This window comes from Aegilops tauschii, chromosome 5 (genome assembly GCF_002575655.3).
Source record: "Aegilops tauschii subsp. strangulata cultivar AL8/78 chromosome 5, Aet v6.0, whole genome shotgun sequence".
NCBI classification, from domain to species: domain Eukaryota; kingdom Viridiplantae; phylum Streptophyta; class Magnoliopsida; order Poales; family Poaceae; genus Aegilops; species Aegilops tauschii.
The window spans coordinates 199,188,189-199,207,643 of NC_053039.3; positions in this window are offsets into that span (position 1 = coordinate 199,188,189).

Genomic DNA, 19,455 nt, shown 5'->3' on the forward strand with positions numbered 1-19,455 from the left:
CTTGAACGGGCCCTCCCACATGGGCGAGAGCTTATGCAGCTGATGAGGACATCAATACCATTGTTACACCCACAGTCCCTGCTGCTATACATACTGGACCAATTACTAGAGCTCGCGCACGCCAATTAAATTACCAGGTACTTTCGTTTCTTGGTAATGATTCTAATGTTCATGAGAATATGATGCTGCCTAAATTGGATACATTTGTTTTGCTTACAAATGAAGGGCCTAGCTTTGAGAAGGATGAACATTGGAGCAAGAACAAGCATGGAGATGATGGCATGCGCATGGGGAACAAGAACGGAGTTACAAGTGATGATTTCAAGACGTTGAAGCCACCATAATGCGTGCATGAAGCCTTGGACGAAATATACAAGATGCTACTTCATAACTTTCGTCCAGAGGCTATTCTAGGTGCTGCGTCACCTTATTATTGGGCCAGGCCCATGTAATTTCGAAATACATAAGTATAGGCTGTTTTTAGAGTCCGTATGTGTGGGGAAACAAGAGATAGGGTTGGTTTCGGACCCCTTCCTCAAGGGCCACGAAATTCCCCCCTCTTCCTCCATATATACAGCCCTTAGGGCGTTGTTTAGACTTTGGAATTTGTTTAGTTAAAAGTTAGCCATTGCAACTTCGTGTACTTCGTTTGTGTCCAACGACCAGACCAAGACCGCTTACGGATTCCCACCACTATCAATACTTCATATATATTCGCAATATTCAGATTGCATTATCATATTCTTGCTCGTTCTTCGATTGCTTGCAGGAATAGACCTTCGTGGTCAGGCTGATCGTGCTTCCGGCATCGTCAGTAACCTCAGGAGATTGGTTTAGCGATTGATAAGGCGCAACGTCGTGCACGTTTGTAGTCGGATCGTCAAAGTCGTCTCCACCAAATCGATAGTTATCATCTCATCGAAAGATCGGGACACCCTCGCCTCTATCAGCAGCCCTTCCCTGGAGAGGACCCACCTCAGGACGAGGTCACCCGCCTCGAGCGTCCTGGAGCGGATGTTACGGCAGTGGTATCGCCGCAGCGCGTGCTGATACCTTGCCGCCCGTAGTGCGGCTTCGCGGCGGCGTTCCTCCCCTAACACGAGGTCCATCCCCCGCGTGGCGTCCTATTGCGTTTCATCAAACGCCAGGACCCATGCGGAGCGATGCTTGACCTCGTGAGGGAGGACCGCTTCTGTTCCGTAGACGAGGAAGAATGGGGTCTCGCCCGTTGGCTTGGTGGCGGTGGTGCGGATGGACCACAGCACGGACTGGAGCTCGTCATACCAGCCCCTGCCGCAGGCCTCAAGCTTCTTCTTGAAAGTCCTGGTCTTGAGGCCCCTCAGGACCTCTGTGTTGGCGCGTTCGGCCTGACCATTGCTCCTGGGGTGCGCCACCGAAGCGTAGAAGATCTGCATTCCAAGGTTAGCACAGTATGTTTTGAAGAGATTACTAGTGAACTGCGAGCCGTTATCAGTGATGATGCGGTTGGGGACCCCGAAACGGCTCACGAGACCCCTGATGAACTTGACCGCGGAGCCAGCTGGGATGGTGCGGATGGCTTACACCTCCGCCCACTTGGTGAACTTGTCGATGGCGACGTAGAGGTAGCGGTAGCCCCCTGGCGCTCGAGGGAATGGGCCCAAGATATCCAGCCCCCAGACCGCAAACGGCCATGTGAGTGGGATGGTCTGGAGACCCTGTGCCGGCTGATGGATCTGCTTGGCGTGGAACTGGCAGGATTCACAGGACTTCACCAGCTCGGCTGCGTCGTTGAACGCCGTGGGCCAGTAGAATCCGCTGCGGAATGCCTTGCCGACGAGGGTTCGCAACGACGAGTGGTGCCCGCAGTCCCCACCGTGTATGTCGGATAGCAACTCCTTCCCCTGGTCTCTGGAGATGCAACGCAATGAAACGTCATTTGGTCACTTCCTGTATAACTCACCGTCCCGGAAGCAGTATGCCGTGGCTTGCTAGGCCACACGCTCCGCGTCCTCCTCCTTCTTCGGCAGCGTCCCTTGCATCAAGTATTTCTTGAATTCCTTGGTCCAGCATCCCTCCTGGGGCTCGAGCGCCAAGAGTAGGTGATAGAGGCGAGGGTGTCCCGATCTTTCGATGAGATGATAACTATCGATTTGGTGGAGACGACTTTGACGATCCGACTACAAACGTGCACGATGTTGCGCCTTATCAATCGCTAAACCAATCTCCTGAGGTTACTGACGATGCCGGAAGCACGATCAGCCTGACCACGAAGGTCTATTCCTGCAAGCAATCGAAGAACGAGCAAGAATATGATAATGCAATCTGAATATTGTGAATATAGATGAAGTATTGATAAAGGTGGGGATCCGTAAGCGGTCTTGGTCTGGTCGTTGGACACAAACGAAGTACACGAAGTTGCAATGGCTAACTTTTAACTAAACAAATCCCAAGGAAAAAGCTACTAGATGGATCTACTTATATAGGAGCAAGGGGTGGCGGCCAAGGAGGTGGGAGGACGTCCCAAGGCAGCCTAAAACCAACCCTAGGTCGTACAAGGCTCATGGGCCCAAGTGGAGGTGATGCAACACCTTTGGACTTGTAGTTTGACTCGGATTCTGGTGCAACGTCAGATTGTTTCGACCATAACTCAATGCTCCGGACGAATTTAAAGGTGAATCCAATTGGGTTGGAAAGAGCACGAAATCTAGTTTCCAACAAAAAAAGAATCACCCAATTCGGAGTCCGTATGAAAAAGTTGTTGGCGTTTTGAGTCAGGTATGTCTGTGCAGTCCGAATCTGAATCCAGAACGTGAGAGACTTGGACTCTTTCTTCTCTTGGCCCAAAAGTGACGTGAGAGGACTTTTTGAACAGAACCTAAACTTCTCCTTTTCCCCTATCTTCATATGTGGATTGTACAAATGTCCCATACACCTGCAATTAGACAAAACACAAAAGTGTGTGAAGTATTTTTGTTCTGGATAACATAAATAGATTATTGAATAGTTTGCACTAGAAATCACCTGACAAATATGCATGTATGCAATATTTTTGGTCGTATCCAAGGTAATCATGTCCTCATCATCCTCCCCTTCTTGAAAACAAAGCCGTCCTCGGCGTTGCTTAATCTGAAATCTGGCTAACAAAAGAGACAAGGTGTACACGTTGTATATGTACATGTCATCCGTTTTTACTGATCTCATTTGGTGCACATGTGACTCAGTTATACAAGAGCACCCTTCAAAAGTCGTGAAATGTAAAGTCAATATATTATCACAAGAAGTCAAAGGCATGAAAATATTGCAACTCAGTTTGCACATATAAGTGAAGCTCTTATTCATATCAAAAGATTGACAATGCTTATCATTAAACCATCCCAACATTGATGAACCATCACCAAGATTAGAGGTCATATCAAAATGATTAAACATTGGCACAATTATTTTAAAACATATTTGATCCAAATCTGATTTATTCCCTGATTCACTTGATTCTTTTGCATCGATAGTTAATTCAATGGGCTCACTCAAAATTGTTTGATCACATGGCAAAGTCAAATCATCAACATAGTCCTCTAAGGTAGCTGGTGTGATCAAAGTAGTGGGTAGCTCACCGCATGGTGCACTTAAATTGACAAGACATTCATCATACTCATGTGGAAGTGGAAGATTAGTACCTTTGTCATTACCTCTTATGATCAACTCAGATGAGGTAGGCACTCTCGGTGATGATGTGTCACATGGTGGAGGTGATGTAGTCCTCACAACAACGGATGTGGTTGTCATAGTATGCTTAGTAGTTGAAGGGACAACCGTATCAACTCTTGGAATGTGCATCTCACGCTTGTTCTCCTTGTGCGCAACACGTCGTTTTATTTCCTGTTCAGCTTTGCAAGCAAGATGAAACAAATGGTCCATAGGATAACACTCTTCATGTATTAGTATCTCCTGAATGTCACGATTTAATCCTCCCCGAAATCTATCCATAAAATCTTCTTCACTTTCTTCTAAAGAGGAATGCAGCAAGGTAGTTTGTAAAGTATCATAATATTTCGTTACGGTGTCACTACCTTGTTTTAAATGTTGCAAATTTGTAATCATGTCACGAGTATAATAAGCGGGAACGAATGTATGTCGCATGGCAAGTTTCAAATCATCCCAAGTAGTAGGTATATCATTAGGGTGTAACCGACAATATTCACTCCACCAAACTACAGCATACCCAGTGAAAGAACCAACCGCAACCTTAACTTTTTTACGTACATCAAAATTATTGGAAGAAAATATATTATTTAGGTCAAACTCCCATTCAATATATAAAGCAGGTCTAAAACGGCCATTAAATGGTGGTATAGAAACATTAACCTGATCATGTGCATTTGGATGTTTGTGCACCTCTCGTGATGGTTGTGGTATTTGCATAGGTGATGGCACATCTCCCACGATCGACAAACCCCATGAATTGACTCTAGATCCTGTCATGATTAGTAGAAACAATAAACAAAATTCAAGAATAATGTTCCTATGAACTACTAGGATGTGGTGGTAAAGCGCTCACAGTAAAGCAAATATCAATATCTTACAAGTTCTTACCAAGCAGCAGGTGGTGACAGGCAACCAGCGGTGTCAAATAACTCGAAAGATTGAGTAAAGCGATTGCCAGGGGAACGTACGTATACACGGTGTAGAAATATGTGGAGCTGGGTTGGCTATATATGGTAGCAAAATATTAGCAATAATCAATTCAGAGATGCAATGTTGAATAAACGCTCAACGACGGTACTGTGCTGGTCCTAGGCTAGACCGGACTAGAGACGCGAGCCTTGAACACTAATGAGGTCACGGCGTAGCACAACTAGCATCAATGAAGGATACTAAGTAGCTCTGGACAGCAAGATATAAGTGAAGATCACAACGGCAGTAAAGATAATGATGAAAAACAACTGCCAAGCAGGATATACAACAACTCTCTCCAACTTTCCTCTTGAAAAGTTTGTGCCAATTTTCTGATAATTTTTTTCAAAGAATGCTACTAACTCAAGCTTTCCAATGCAAAAAGAATCACTCAATTCCGAGTTGATATGAGGAGTCAAAGAATTCTGAAACTGGCTTGAAAAACTGGAATAAGCTGTGTCCGCGAATTTCGGAGGGCAAAAAGACCTATTTGGAAGACGATTTTGAGGTATCAAATATTGAACTAGTCTCTGAAACTATTTAGATGCGGCTCGTCGCTAGCTCTCATTTGAGTACTCGCGGAGTCAAAACAGACTTCGTATGAGGAAGTTATGCCTGTTTTACTAAACAGTGCACAAAACAGATTCCAATCCGAATTCAACTACGAGATCAAGTCTAGATAGATCCGAATTTTGTTTTTTTTTTCTTCTCTTTTTTTTTCCTCACACTTTTTTTCTTTCTCTTTTTTTTCACTTCTTTTTCTTTCTTTTTTCTCTCTTTTTTTTCTCTCCCTCTTTCCAAGACAAACTAGATAAGATGCAGATTGGATCAAGCGAAGATGTGAACGACCCCAACTATGATTGTGACAATGAACTATGGGTAGCACGTGGTGGAATTTGATGGATGGTGTGGTGGACAGCAGAAGGGATAACGATGCAGCGGCGACGTGACTAATGTGAACAGAACTCGAAACTCTAAACGAACTAGACCCTAAGACCAGCAACTCGACACGACGATGCAACCGATAATTCAATAATGCAACCAATGAATAGAAAATTGCAAAGGCTCAGACTGGCTTGGACAATTGGATGAATAGATCTAACTTTTTTGTGGCTTTTTCTTGGACAATAGGTAAGAAAATAAATCTAATCTAGGGGAAACTGGAAATTCTCACCGAGCAACCTGAAAACTGATACCACTTGATAGAGGCGAGGGTGTCCCGATCTTTCGATGAGATGATAACTACCGATTTGGTGGAGACGACTTTGACGATCCGACTACAAACGTGCACGACGTTGCGCCTTATCAATCGCTAAACCAATCTCCTGAGGTTACTGACGATGCCGGAAGCACGATCAGCCTGACCACGAAGGTCTATTCCTGCAAGCAATCGAAGAACGAGCAAGAATATGATAATGCAATCTGAATATTGTGAATATAGATGAAGTATTGATAAAGGTGGGGATCCGTAAGCGGTCTTGGTCTGGTCGTTGGACACAAACGAAGTACACGAAGTTGCAATGGCTAACTTTTAACTAAACAAATCCCAAGGAAAAAGCTACTAGATGGATCTACTTATATAGGAGCAAGGGGTGGCGGCCAAGGAGGTGGGAGGACGTCCCAAGGCAGCCTAAAACCAACCCTAGGTCGTACAAGGCTCATGGGCCCAAGTGGAGGTGATGCAACACCTTTGGACTTGTAGTTTGACTCGGATTCTGGTGCAACGTCAGATTGTTTCGACCATAACTCAATGCTCCGGACGAATTTAAAGGTGAATCCAATTGGGTTGGAAAGAGCACGAAATCTAGTTTCCAACAAAAAAAGAATCACCCAATTCGGAGTCCGTATGAAAAAGTTGTTGGCGTTTTGAGTCAGGTATGTCTGTGCAGTCCGAATCTGAATCCAGAACGTGAGAGACTTGGACTCTTTCTTCTCTTGGCCCAAAAGTGACGTGAGAGGACTTTTTGAACAGAACCTAAACTTCTCCTTTTCCCCTATCTTCATATGTGGATTGTACAAATGTCCCATACACCTGCAATTAGACAAAACACAAAAGTGTGTGAAGTATTTTTGTTCTGGATAACATAAATAGATTATTGAATAGTTTGCACTACAAATCACCTGACAAATATGCATGTATGCAATATTTTTGGTCGTATCCAAGGTAATCATGTCCTCATCAGTAGGCGTGCTCCCGAAGTCGGGCCACAGGCTGGGGCCCCTGTGGCAGGCGGCTGCGGGAGCTCCTCCCGAGGCTGAGCTATCCTTGAAAGTGGTGGTGTTGCTTACGGCTTGAAGAGCCGCTCCACGAAGACGCCAGGCTCTTGGGGCTGCCGCTTGGATGCCCTCTTGGCGATGTCACCAGCTTCCTTGTTGGTGCCACGGGGCACGTGCTGCAACTCCAGGCCCAAGAACTGCTTCTCCATCTTGCGCACTTCTGCGAGGTATGCCTCCATGTGCTCATCCTTCGGCTCGTATACCTTGTTGGAGAAGTTGACGAGAAGCTGCGAGTCGCCCCTGACGGGGAGGCGCTTCACCCCAGGGCCGCCGCAGCTTTCAGGCCAGCTATGAGGCCTTCGTATTCTACAATGTTGTTGGAGACCTTCTCGCCCTGCTGAAAGCAGAGCTGTACAGCGTAGTAGAGCTTTTCTTGAGTGGGCGAGACGAGTACTGCTCCATCCCCCGCGCCCTGGTGCGCGAAGGCACCATCGAAATACATGACCCAGCCGTCAGGTGCCTCACTTCCCGGCGAGGTGGACTGGTCCTCGCCTACTTCAAGCGTCGGGGCATCCGTCCATTCTGCCACGAAAACAGCGAGTGCGGCTCCCTTGATGACCCTGGTAGTGCTGAACTCCAACTGGAATGCCTGCAGTTCGATGTTCCACTCAGCGACCCTTCCAGCAGAGTTGGGGCTCCTGAGCACTCTCCCCAATGGGTAGGTGATGAGGACATCAATACCATTGTTACAACCACAGCCCCTGCTGCTATACATACTGGACCAATTACTAGAGCTCGCGCACGCCAATTAAATTACCAGGTACTTTCGTTTCTTGGTAATGATTCTAATATTCATGAGAATATGATGCTGCCTAAATTGGATACATTTGTTTTGCTTACAAATGAAGGGCCTAGCTTTGAGAAGGATGAACATTGGAGCAAGAACAAGCATGGAGATGATGGCATGCGCATGGGGAACAAGAACGGAGTTACAAGTGATGATTTCAAGACGTTGAAGCCACCATAATGCGTGCATGAAACCTTGGACGAAATATACAAGATGCTACTTCATAACTTTCGTCCAGAGGCTATTCTAGGTGCTGCGTCACCTTATTATTGGGCCAGGCCCATGTAATTTCGAAATACATCAGTATAGGCTGTTTTTAGAGTCCGTATGTGTGGGGAAACAAGAGATAGGGTTGGTTTCGGACCCCTTCCTCAAGGGCCACGAAATTCCCCCCCTCTTCCTCCATATATACAGCCCTTAGGGCGTCGTTTAGACTTTGGGTTTTGTTTAGATTAAAAGTTCGCCATAGCTGCAACTTCGCGTACTTCGTTTGTGTTCAGCGACCAGACAAAGGCGTCACAGAACTCCACCTTGATCAATAAAGCTTTCATCTTATATTCGCAATATCCAGATTGCAATCTCAGTTTCTTGCTTGTTCTTCGTTTGCTCGCAGGAAACAGACCCTCGTGGTCAGGTTGATCGTGCTCCGGCGTGGTCGATAACCTCTCGGAGTTGGTTTAGCGATTGCTAAGGCGCGACGTCCTCGCACGTTCGTAGTCGGATCGTCAAAGTCGACTTCCACCAAAGCGATATCCATCATCTCATCGAAAGACGGGACACCTTTGCCTCTATCAAGTGGTATCAGATTTCCAGGTTGCTCGGTGAGATTTTACAGTTTTTCATAGTTTAGATCGAGTCTGTTCTTCATACCTACAGTCCACGAAAAAGCCACACAAAAAATTAGGGTTAGTTCATCATATCCGAACCAATCTGAGCCTTTGCATAATCTTTTTAGGGTTTTTGCTTTGTTGAATTTGCGGTTGCATCGTCGTGTCAAGTTGCTGGTCTTAGAGCCTAGTCTTTTAGAGTTTCGAGTTCTGGTCATAAGTTGTCACGCCGCCGCCGCACCATCATCATTGCCTTGCCATCTACCACCATTGCTTATCCGCCACCGCTTTGCATCCGTATCCATATACCACCACCAATCCGTATCCATATACCACCACCGATCCGTATCCATATACCACTACCGCTACCATATACCACCACCGCTGCCATATCCTACCGCCATATATCCACCACCAATCCGAGTTCTTTTCATATTCGGTTGGTTTTAGAGATCCATATATTTTCCGTTTCGTGTTTCCTTGCCTGAGTAGGTCTCGGAAAAAAAAAAGTCTGGAGACCCCCGGGCAGTTTTTAGGCCAAAATTTCGGCAACCAAAAATATTTTTTCCCTATCCTATTTTTAGGCCCCGGGTAGTGTTTTGAGACACTCGCCATTATAGTGATTTTTTGTCGCACTTTTTCGTCGTCGCTGCCCTGATTTCCGAAAAAAAAAATAGTCAAAAAATTTTGTGCCCATCCTGTCAGTTTGACCTGGGAAGAGTTTTGAGACACTCGCCATTATAGTGATTTTTCGCAAAAAAAAAAAAAAAAAAAAAAGAGGAGCGCAAAAAAAAAAGAGCGAATTTTTTTTTTCCAGAGTGTGCTTTTCCCTTGTTTACGTGCAGCGCCGTGATTTTGTTAGTGTTCTAGGCTCGCGTCTCTAGCACGGTCTAGCCTAGGACCAGCACAGTACCGTCGTTGAGCGTTTATTCAACTTTGCATCTCTGAATTGATTATTGCTTACCATTTTGCTACCATATTATAAGCCTTCCCAGCTCCACATAAGTCTACATCGTGCGTTTGACTCTTCCTGGTAATCGCTATATCCAAGCTTTGAGAGTTTTTGACTACAACGGTTGCCGATCACCACCTGCTGCTGGGTAAGAACTGGTAAGAATTTGAGATTCGCTTGAAGATTTTGTGACACACCACCATCACCACCACTTCTAGTAGTCTGCAGGATCATATTCTTTTGTGTTTCTTTTGCTGCTAACCATGGCAGGTTCACAAGCCGATGAGACTGATTGGGAGAACATGACGAACAAGGAGTTGCATGATAAATTTCAGCAAATGATGAGTGGCCAGGTGGGAGATGTGCTAAACAGATTTGAAGAGGCTATGGAGAAGATAGATGCCGTGGAGAAGTCGTTTGAGACAAAGCTGGATAACAAGTTTACTGAATTACTCAAGCGTCTTCCCCAACCACCACCGGCTGCACATGTCGCACCTCTACAACAACAACAACCACATCTCCAACGCCGCCTTCCAAATCAAGTGGGACGGGCACAGCGCGTTCCAATTGAGATTGGTCAAAATTCGGGTGCTGCTGCACCTACTGTTGATGCTTCTTTGGCTCCTGCTCCTGCGGCGGCTGAGGAGGATGACGATTATGCGGGCGATTATGAGGATGAGGTTGATCAAAATCAGAACTACGTGCAGCCACCAGCACCACCACCAGCAGGTCGACCTCAGGTATATATTCGCAACGGTAGGCCGGCACCACCACCTCAGGTACGAGATCATGACCATCTCCCTAAACTGAAATTGAATATTCCACCATTTGAGGGTAGATATGTTCCTGATATATATCTTACTTGGGAGTTAGAAACTGAACAACGATTTACATGTTTACAATATCCTGAGGAGAGACGTGTTCCTGCTGCTGTTTGTGCTTTCACTAGCTTTGCATGTGTTTGGTGGTCTGAACATTGTAGATTATATCCTGTTCCAACTACTTGGGCTGCTTTGAAAACTGCTATGCGTACTCGTTGGGTTCCACCATATTATCAACGTGAATTACTTCAAAAATTGCAGCGTTTAAGACAAGGGAAAAATTCTGTAGAAGAATATTATCAGGAATTACAAACTGGCATGATTAGATGTGGTATTGTTGAGGAGAATGAAGCTATGCTTGCACGTTTTATGGGTGGATTAAATAAAGAGATTCAGACCATTCTAGAGTATAAGGATTATAATAATATCACTCGTTTATTCCATCTTGCTTGTAAAGCTGAACGTGAAGTGCAGGATCGACAGCCATTGGCGCGAACTAACTTTTCTGCATGTCGACCTTCATCATGGACACCGCGTGCATCTTCTACTTCCACTTCCCCATCACCTCCATCAGGTGCCACCTCCAGCCGTGATACAAGAAAGCAGGCACAACCACCACTCTCTGCCAAGAGCACGCCTGCCGGGCCTGCGCAGAGCTCTTCTTCTTCCATGGCATCGACAGGGCACACAAGTGATATTATTTGTCGTCGTTGTAAGGGAAGAGGACATTTTGCGAGAGAATGCAAATCTCAGCGTGTCATGATTGCTACTGAGGATGGTGGGTATGAGTCCGCTAGTGACTATGATGAGGAGACTTTGGCTCTTATTACACGTGAAGAACATGGTGGAGATGATTCTGAAAATGAGACGCAATACATGGCTCCTGAAGACGCTGACAGGTATGAATGTTTAGTTGCTCAACGTGTTTTGAGTGTGCAGGTCACACAAGCAGAGCAAAATCAGAGGCATAATTTGTTCCATACAAAGGGAGTTGTGAAGGAACGTTCTGTTCGCGTCATCATCGATGGAGGGAGCTGTAACAACTTGGCTAGCATGGAGATGGTGGAGAAGCTATCTCTCACCACAAGACCACATCCACATCCTTACTACATCCAATGGTTCAACAACAGCGGCAAGGTTAAGGTAACACGTACCGTTCGTGTGCATTTTAGTATCTCTACATATGCTGATTATGTTGATTGTGATGTGGTACCCATGCAAGCATGTTCCTTATTACTAGGTAGACCATGGCAATTTGATAAAAATTCTGTACACCATGGTAGAAACAATCAGTATACTCTTGTTCATAAGGATAAAACTATTACTTTGCTTCCTATGACTCCTGATTCCATTTTGAAAGATGACATTAATAGAGCTAATAAAGCAAAACAGGAGAAAAATAAGAGTGAAAATCAGATTGTGGCAAAGGAATTTGAGCAACAAATGAAACCTAATAATAAACCATCTAGTGTTGTTTCTGAAATTAAATTGAAAAGTGCATGTTTACTTGCCACAAAATCTGATATTGATGAACTAGATTTCCACAAATCTGTTTGCTATGCTTTTGTGTGCAAAGAGGCATTATTTTCATTCGAGGACGTGCCTTCCTCTTTGCCCCCTGCTGTCACTAACATTTTGCAGGAGTTCGCTGACGTCTTCCCACAAGACGTGCCACCGGGATTACCACCTATTCGAGGGATTGAGCATCAAATTGACTTAATTCCCGGTGCATCGCTACCCAACCGTGCACCATACCGTACCAATCCAGAGGAGACGAAGGAGATTATGCGTCAAGTACAGGAGCTGCTTGACAAAGGTTATATACGCGAATCTCTTAGTCCTTGTGCTGTTCCTATTATACTCGTGCCTAAAAAGGATGGTACGTCGCGTATGTGTGTTGATTGTAGAGGCATTAATAATATTACTATTCGTTATCGTCATCCTATTCCTAGGCTAGATGATATGCTTGATGAATTGAGTGGCTCTACAATATTCTCCAAAGTTGATTTGCGTAGTGGATACCATCAAATTCGTATGAAATTGGGAGATGAATGGAAAACTGCCTTTAAAACTAAGTTTGGTTTATATGAGTGGTTAGTCATGCCTTTTGGGTTAACTAATGCACCTAGTACTTTCATGAGACTAATGAACGAAGTTTTACGTGCTTTCATTGGACGATTTGTGGTAGTCTATTTTGATGATATACTGATTTATAGCAAATCTTTGGAAGAACATTCGGAACATTTACGTGCTGTTTTTATTGCTCTACGTGATGCACGTTTGTTTGGTAACCTTGGGAAGTGCACCTTTTGCACCGACCGAGTATCTTTTCTTGGCTACGTTGTAACTCCACAGGGAATTGAAGTTGATAAAGCCAAGATTGAAGCTATTGAGAGTTGGCCGCAGCCCAAAACGGTCACACAAGTGCGGAGTTTTCTTGGACTCGCTGGTTTCTATAGGCGTTTTGTGAGAGATTTTAGCACCATTGCTGCACCTCTCAACGAGCTTACAAAGAAGGATGTGCCTTTTGTTTGGGGTACCGCACAGGAAGAAGCCTTCACGGTATTGAAAGATAAGTTGACACATGCTCCTTTACTCCAACTTCCTGATTTTAATAAGACTTTTGAGCTTGAATGTGATGCTAGTGGCATTGGATTAGGAGGTGTGTTATTACAAGATGGCAAACCTGTTGCATACTTTTCTGAAAAATTGAGTGGGCCTAGTCTGAATTATTCTACTTATGATAAAGAACTATATGCTCTTGTTCGGACTTTAGAAACATGGCAACATTATTTATGGCCCAAAGAATTTGTTATACATTCTGATCATGAATCTTTGAAACATATTAAAAGTCAAGCTAAACTGAATCGTAGACATGCTAAATGGGTTGAATTCATTGAAACTTTCCCTTATGTCATTAAACACAAGAAGGGTAAAGAAAATGTTATTGCTGATGCATTGTCTCGTCGCTATACTATGCTTTCACAACTTGACTTCAAAATATTTGGTTTGGAGACCATCAAAGATCAATATGTGCATGATGCTGATTTTAAAGATGTATTGCAGAATTGTAAAGAAGGAAGAACCTGGAACAAGTTTGTCGTTAATGATGGATTTGTGTTCCGTGCTAACAAGCTATGCAATCCAGCTAGCTCTCTTCGTCTTTTGTTGTTGCAGGAGGCGCATGGCGGAGGATTAATGGGACACTTTGGCGTGAAGAAGACAGAGGACGTACTTGCTACACATTTCTTTTGGCCAAAGATGAGACGGGATGTTGAGCGTTTTGTTGCTCGCTGCACTACATGTCAAAAAGCTAAGTCACGACTCAATCCTCATGGTTTATATATGCCTTTGCCTGTACCTAGTGTTCCTTGGGAGGATATATCTATGGACTTTGTTTTAGGTTTACCTCGAACAAAGAAGGGGAGGGATAGCATATTTGTTGTCGTGGATAGATTCTCGAAAATGGCACACTTTATACCATGTCATAAAAGCGATGATGCTGTTAATGTTGCTGATTTGTTCTTTCGTGAAATTATTCGCTTGCATGGTGTGCCAAATACTATTGTTTCCGATCGTGATACTAAATTTCTTAGCCACTTTTGGAGATGTTTATGGGCTAAGTTGGGGACTAAACTGCTTTTTAGTACTACTTGTCACCCCCAAACTGATGGACAAACTGAAGTAGTCAATAGAACATTGTCTACTATGCTTAGGGCTGTTTTGAAGAATAATAAGAAAATGTGGGAAGAATGCTTGCCTCATATTGAGTTTGCTTATAATCGTTCATTGCATTCTACTACTAAGATGTGCCCTTTTGAAATTGTGTATGGTTTCCTACCTCGTGCACCTATTGATTTGTTGCCTCTTCCATCTTCGGAGAAGGTTAATTTTGATGCTAAACAACGTGCTGAAAATGCATGAGTTAACTAAGGAAAACATTGAGCGTATGAATGCTAAATATAAACTTGCTGGAGATAAGGGTAGAAAACATGTTGTGTTTGCACCTGGAGATCTTGTTTGGTTACATTTGCGTAAGGATAGATTTCCTGATTTGCGCAAATCAAAGCTAATGCCACGTGCTGATGGTCCTTTTAAGGTGTTAGAGAAAATAAATGATAATGCATATAAACTTGAGCTGCCTGCAGATTTTGGGGTTAGTCCCACTTTTAACATTGCAGATTTGAAGCCTTATTTGGGTGAGGAAGATGAGCTTCCGTCGAGGACGACTTCATTTCAAGAAGGGGAGGATGATGAGGACATCAATACCATTGTTACACCCACAACCCCTGCTGCTATACATACTGGACCAATTACTAGAGCTCGCGCACGCCAATTAAATTACCAGGTACTTTCGTTTCTTGGTAATGATTCTAATATTCATGAGAATATGATGCTGCCTAAATTGGATACATTTGTTTTGCTTACAAATGAAGGGCCTAGCTTTGAGAAGGATGAACATTGGAGCAAGAACAAGCATGGAGATGATGGCATGCGCATGGGGAACAAGAACGGAGTTACAAGTGATGATTTCAAGACGTTGAAGCCACCATAATGCGTGCATGAAACCTTGGACGAAATATACAAGATGCTACTTCATAACTATCGTCCAGAGGCTATTCTAGGTGCTGCGTCACCTTATTATTGGGCCAGGCCCATGTAATTTCGAAATACTTGAGTATAGGCTGTTTTTAGAGTCCGTATGTGTGGGGAAACAAGAGATAGGGTTGGTTTCGGACCCCTTCCTCAAGGGCCACGAAATTCCCCCCCTCTTCCTCCATATATACAGCCCTTAGGGCGTCGTTTAGACTTTGGGTTTTGTTTAGATTAAAAGTTCGCCATAGCTGCAACTTCGCGTACTTCGTTTGTGTTCAGCGACCAGACAAAGGCGTCACAGAACTCCACCTTGATCAATAAAGCTTTCATCTTATATTCGCAATATCCAGATTGCAATCTCAGTTTCTTGCTTGTTCTTCGTTTGCTCGCAGGAAACAGACCCTCGTGGTCAGGTTGATCGTGCTCCGGCGTGGTCGATAACCTCTCGGAGTTGGTTTAGCGATTGCTAAGGCGCGACGTCCTCGCACGTTCGTAGTCGGATCGTCAAAGTCGACTTCCACCAAAGCGATATCCATCATCTCATCGAAAGACGGGACACCTTTGCCTCTATCAGTAGGCCGAGACAACCTTGATGGGGTGGCCCTGGAAGTAGTGCCGCAACTTACGCGAGGCCACCAAGAGCGCGAGTAGGAGCTTCTGAGGCATGGGATATCGTGGCCTTGCATCCCGCAACATCGTGCTGACGAAATACACCGGGTGCTCGACGAGAGCTGGAGCGTTGGTGAGGCTCGTGTCTTGCGGAATTTGGGGTGTCTCCTGAGGTAGTGGAACCTCCGACGCTTGATTGCTTGTCGGGACCTTGGCGGCGGTGTCCTGCCGAGCTTGGTCCTCTGCCGACGTTGCTACGGCTCTTGCGGTGCCTTCCTAATCTTGCGTCAGTCCGGCTGGTGGTGTGGCTCGTCGTAACGCGCCTTTGGCTTGGTGCTCTTCCCGAACCGCCACCAGAGCCGCGCTGGCGGAGTACGGACTGGTGGCAAGACAAAGCACTAGGGGCTCGAGAGGTCGTGGCGCCACCGTCACTGGAGGGCTGGTCAGGTATCTCTTGAGGTCTTGAAAGGCTCGGTCGGCCTCCCTTCTTCTTCATCAGCTTGAAGAAGGGTAGGGTGCGCTCTCCCAGCTTGGAGATGAAGCACCCCAACGCAGTCACCCGACCAGCCAGCTTTTGCATTACTTGAGGGTCTGCGGTGGGCTCATGTCTTCAATGGCCTTGATCTTTTCTGGGTTCGCCTCGATCCCTCTGTGTGATACGAGGAAACCCAGCAGCTTGCTGGAAGGGACACCAAACACGCACTTCTCCGGGTTAAGTCGCAAGTTCACCTGGCATAGGCTCGCGAAGGTCTCCTCCAGATCCTGGATCAAGGTTCTCACCTCCCGAGACTTCACCACAATGTCATCAACGTAGGCCTCCGCGTTTCTCCCGAGCTGCCACCCCAAGGCGATGTGCATCAGCCGCTGAAAGGTCGCGCCCGCGTTACGCAGTGCGGAAGGCATGCAAGTGTAGCAGTACACCCCACACGGAGTCAGGAAGGTTGTCTTCTCTACATCTTCTACCGCCATCTTGATCTGGTGATACCCTGAGAATGCATCCAGGAAGCACAGCAGGTCGCACTCGGCAGTGGAGTCGACGATCTGGTCGATTTGTGGGAGTGGGAACGGATCTTGGGGCAGGCCTTGTTGAGGTTGGTGAAGTCGACGCACATTCGCTCCTTCCCTCCTTTCTTCGGCACAACGACGGGGTTCGCCAGCCATTCGGGGTACCGAACCTCGCGAATGGCACCCGCCGCCTCTAACTTGCGGGTTTCTTGGACGATGAAGGTCTGCTTCTCCATGGACTGCCGTCTTGCCCGCTGCTTCATAGGGCGTACATTGGGGCACACCCTTAAGTGATGTTGAATCACCTCTCTCGGGACCCCCACCATCTGCTTGGGTTCCCATGCGAATATCTCCTTGTTTGCGTGCAAGAACTTCACCAACGCTTCCTCTTGGCTCGGGTCGAGGTCAGCACCTATGGTAAAGGTGGCTCCCGAGGATCCGTCTTCATCGACCGGCATCTGCTTGGTTTCTGCCTTGTCTTGGGTGAACAGTTGCTTCTTCTTGGTTGGCGCGGCCCCCTTGGCCTCGGAGGCGCCTGCGCCGACGGGCTGCGCCGCTGCGACGGTCTTGAGGGCGAGTTTGAGCTCCGCCAGGGCCTCCTTGGCGTCCCCCTTGATGGTGAGGACGCCCTTGCTCCCCGGCATCTTCATGAGGTTGTAGGCCGGATGGGTTGCCGCCATGAACAGGGCCTGTGCTGGGTACCCGAGGATGGCGTTGTAAGGGAGGCCGATGTGGGCGATGTCGAAGTCGACCAGCTCGGTGCGGTAGTTGTCGCGCGTGCTAAAGGTGACAGGGAGGCGGATCTGCCCCAGGGAGTGGGCGGTGCCGCCGCCAACTCCTGAGAAAGGCTTGCTGAGGCCGAGCCACCCGAGCGGTACGTGAAGGAGGCTGAAGGCCTCAACGGAGAGCACGTTGAGGCCGGCGCCGCCGTCGATGAGGGTCTTGGTGACGGCCATGTTGCAAATGGTGGGCGTGCAAAGCATCGGGAGCATACCCAAGCCGGCGGTGGTGACGGGGTGGTCTTCTGAGTCGAAGGTGAGGCCGGCCTCGAGCGCAGCCCAGCCCGGCGGAGCCCCCGAGCGCCTGGAAGCGGTGCCGATCTGGCGAAGGAATGGTTTGATATGGCGATCCGCAGGCGGTGCTTGAGAGCCGCCTAGAAGGGCCGCCACCGCGTGGTGTGCCGGTACCGCGTAGCGCGCAGTGAAGAGGCCGCGCAGCTCCTCCCAAGATGCCACTGTGGATCCGGGGAGGTTGAGCAGCCAAGCGCACGGCGCGCCGGTGAGGGCCATGGGAAACCAGTTGGCCATGACCTTGTCGTCGCCCCCAGCCTTGAGGACGGCCTCCTCGTACGCCAGTAGGAAAGCCGACGGGTCCGCCGCGCCGTCGTAGCGCGGCGGCATCTCCGGCTTGAACTTGGGCAACCACTGCACCTGCCGCAAGGCGGGGGCCAGGGCTCGGAGCCCCCTGGCCCCGTCGTCGGCGTCGGTCGTCCAAGCCAGGAGCGGGACGCCTACCATGAGGGCGGGGCGCAGCGGTGGCGGAGCGCAGATCGCCAGAAGGAAGGCTACGGCGCACCCCTACCGGGCGCGCCAAATGTCGGATCCCGGCTTCCGGCAAAACCCTCAAGGTTCGAACACTTGGGTGCGCACGAAGGTTTCCCACCACCGATCCACGTCCTAGTTTTGCTAAGATCTCACGGACTAGCTCGACGAACTCACAACACAACGGACACAAGATTTATACTGGTTCGGGCCACCGTTGTAGTGTAATACCCTACTCCAGTGTGGTGGTGGTGGATTGCCTCTTGGGCTGAGGATGAACAGTACAGAGGGGAAGAACTGCCTCCTGAGGTTGAGGTGTTCTTGTGTTTGGCCAACTTGTGTGGGTGAGGATTCGATGCCTCCTACTGTGGTGGCTAGTCCTATTTATAGAGGCCCTGGTCCTCTCCCCAAATATTGAGCGGGAAGGGAGCCAACAACGGCCAATTTGAAAGGGGACAGCTAGTACAGCTTATCCTGACAAAAGCAGTCTTCGCCTGCAAAAGGCTCTGGTGGTGACGCTGCCTTGGGCTCCACGGTGACCTCCGTCTTGCCGTCCTGCTGGTCTTGGTCTCGTTGCACTGATATGGAAACCTTTGCTTGACGCCTCGGTACTCTACGCCTGCGCTTGCCACCTTAGCACCAAAGAGGAAACAAGGCACTGCGCGCGCTGGCGCCCGCCGGGTCTCGGTCGTCACGGCTCACGTCACGAGAACCTCACGAGGTTTGCCTTGCCTTGATCTCTTCGCCCCTCGCGAACCAGCCTGGTGAGGCCGCTCCTGAGGAGGTCTTTCGTCGTCTTGAATGCCTTGTTGATGAAGATGGGCCATACGGGCCTGCTAGCAGAGCCACGTCGTGGCCCGCAGGCAGGCAAGTCTGGGGACCCCCGTTCCCAAAATGCCGATAGAGCTACGCAGCCTCTTCGCTGCACGCTTCACGGCACCGGCACCCCCCGCTGTTGCGGCCCTCCTCGGCTGCTCGCAAGCGCCGCCCTCAGACTGTCATGCTAAGCCGTTCTTCCGCTAGATCGGCGCCGCCTCCGCGCGGCAGGGGGCTCCCCTGGGTTGGGCGGCTGTAATGCCCACGATGCGGCTATATCTCCCACGTGTCGAGGCACGACTTAGAGGCATAAGCGCATTGTGGTTTTGTCGCAAGGGTCATCTTCACACAATCCGACGTAATGAACAAGAATGGGATAAAGAGTTGGCTTACAATCGCCACTTCACAGAATACTTAAATAAGTCATGCATCATCCAAGTACACACATAGACCGACTACGGTCAAATCCAAATGAAAAGAAGATAACCCCAAATGCTAGATCCCCGGTCGTCCTACTACTGATCATCAGGAAAACGAAACATAGTAACGGCCAAGGTCCTCGTCGAACTCC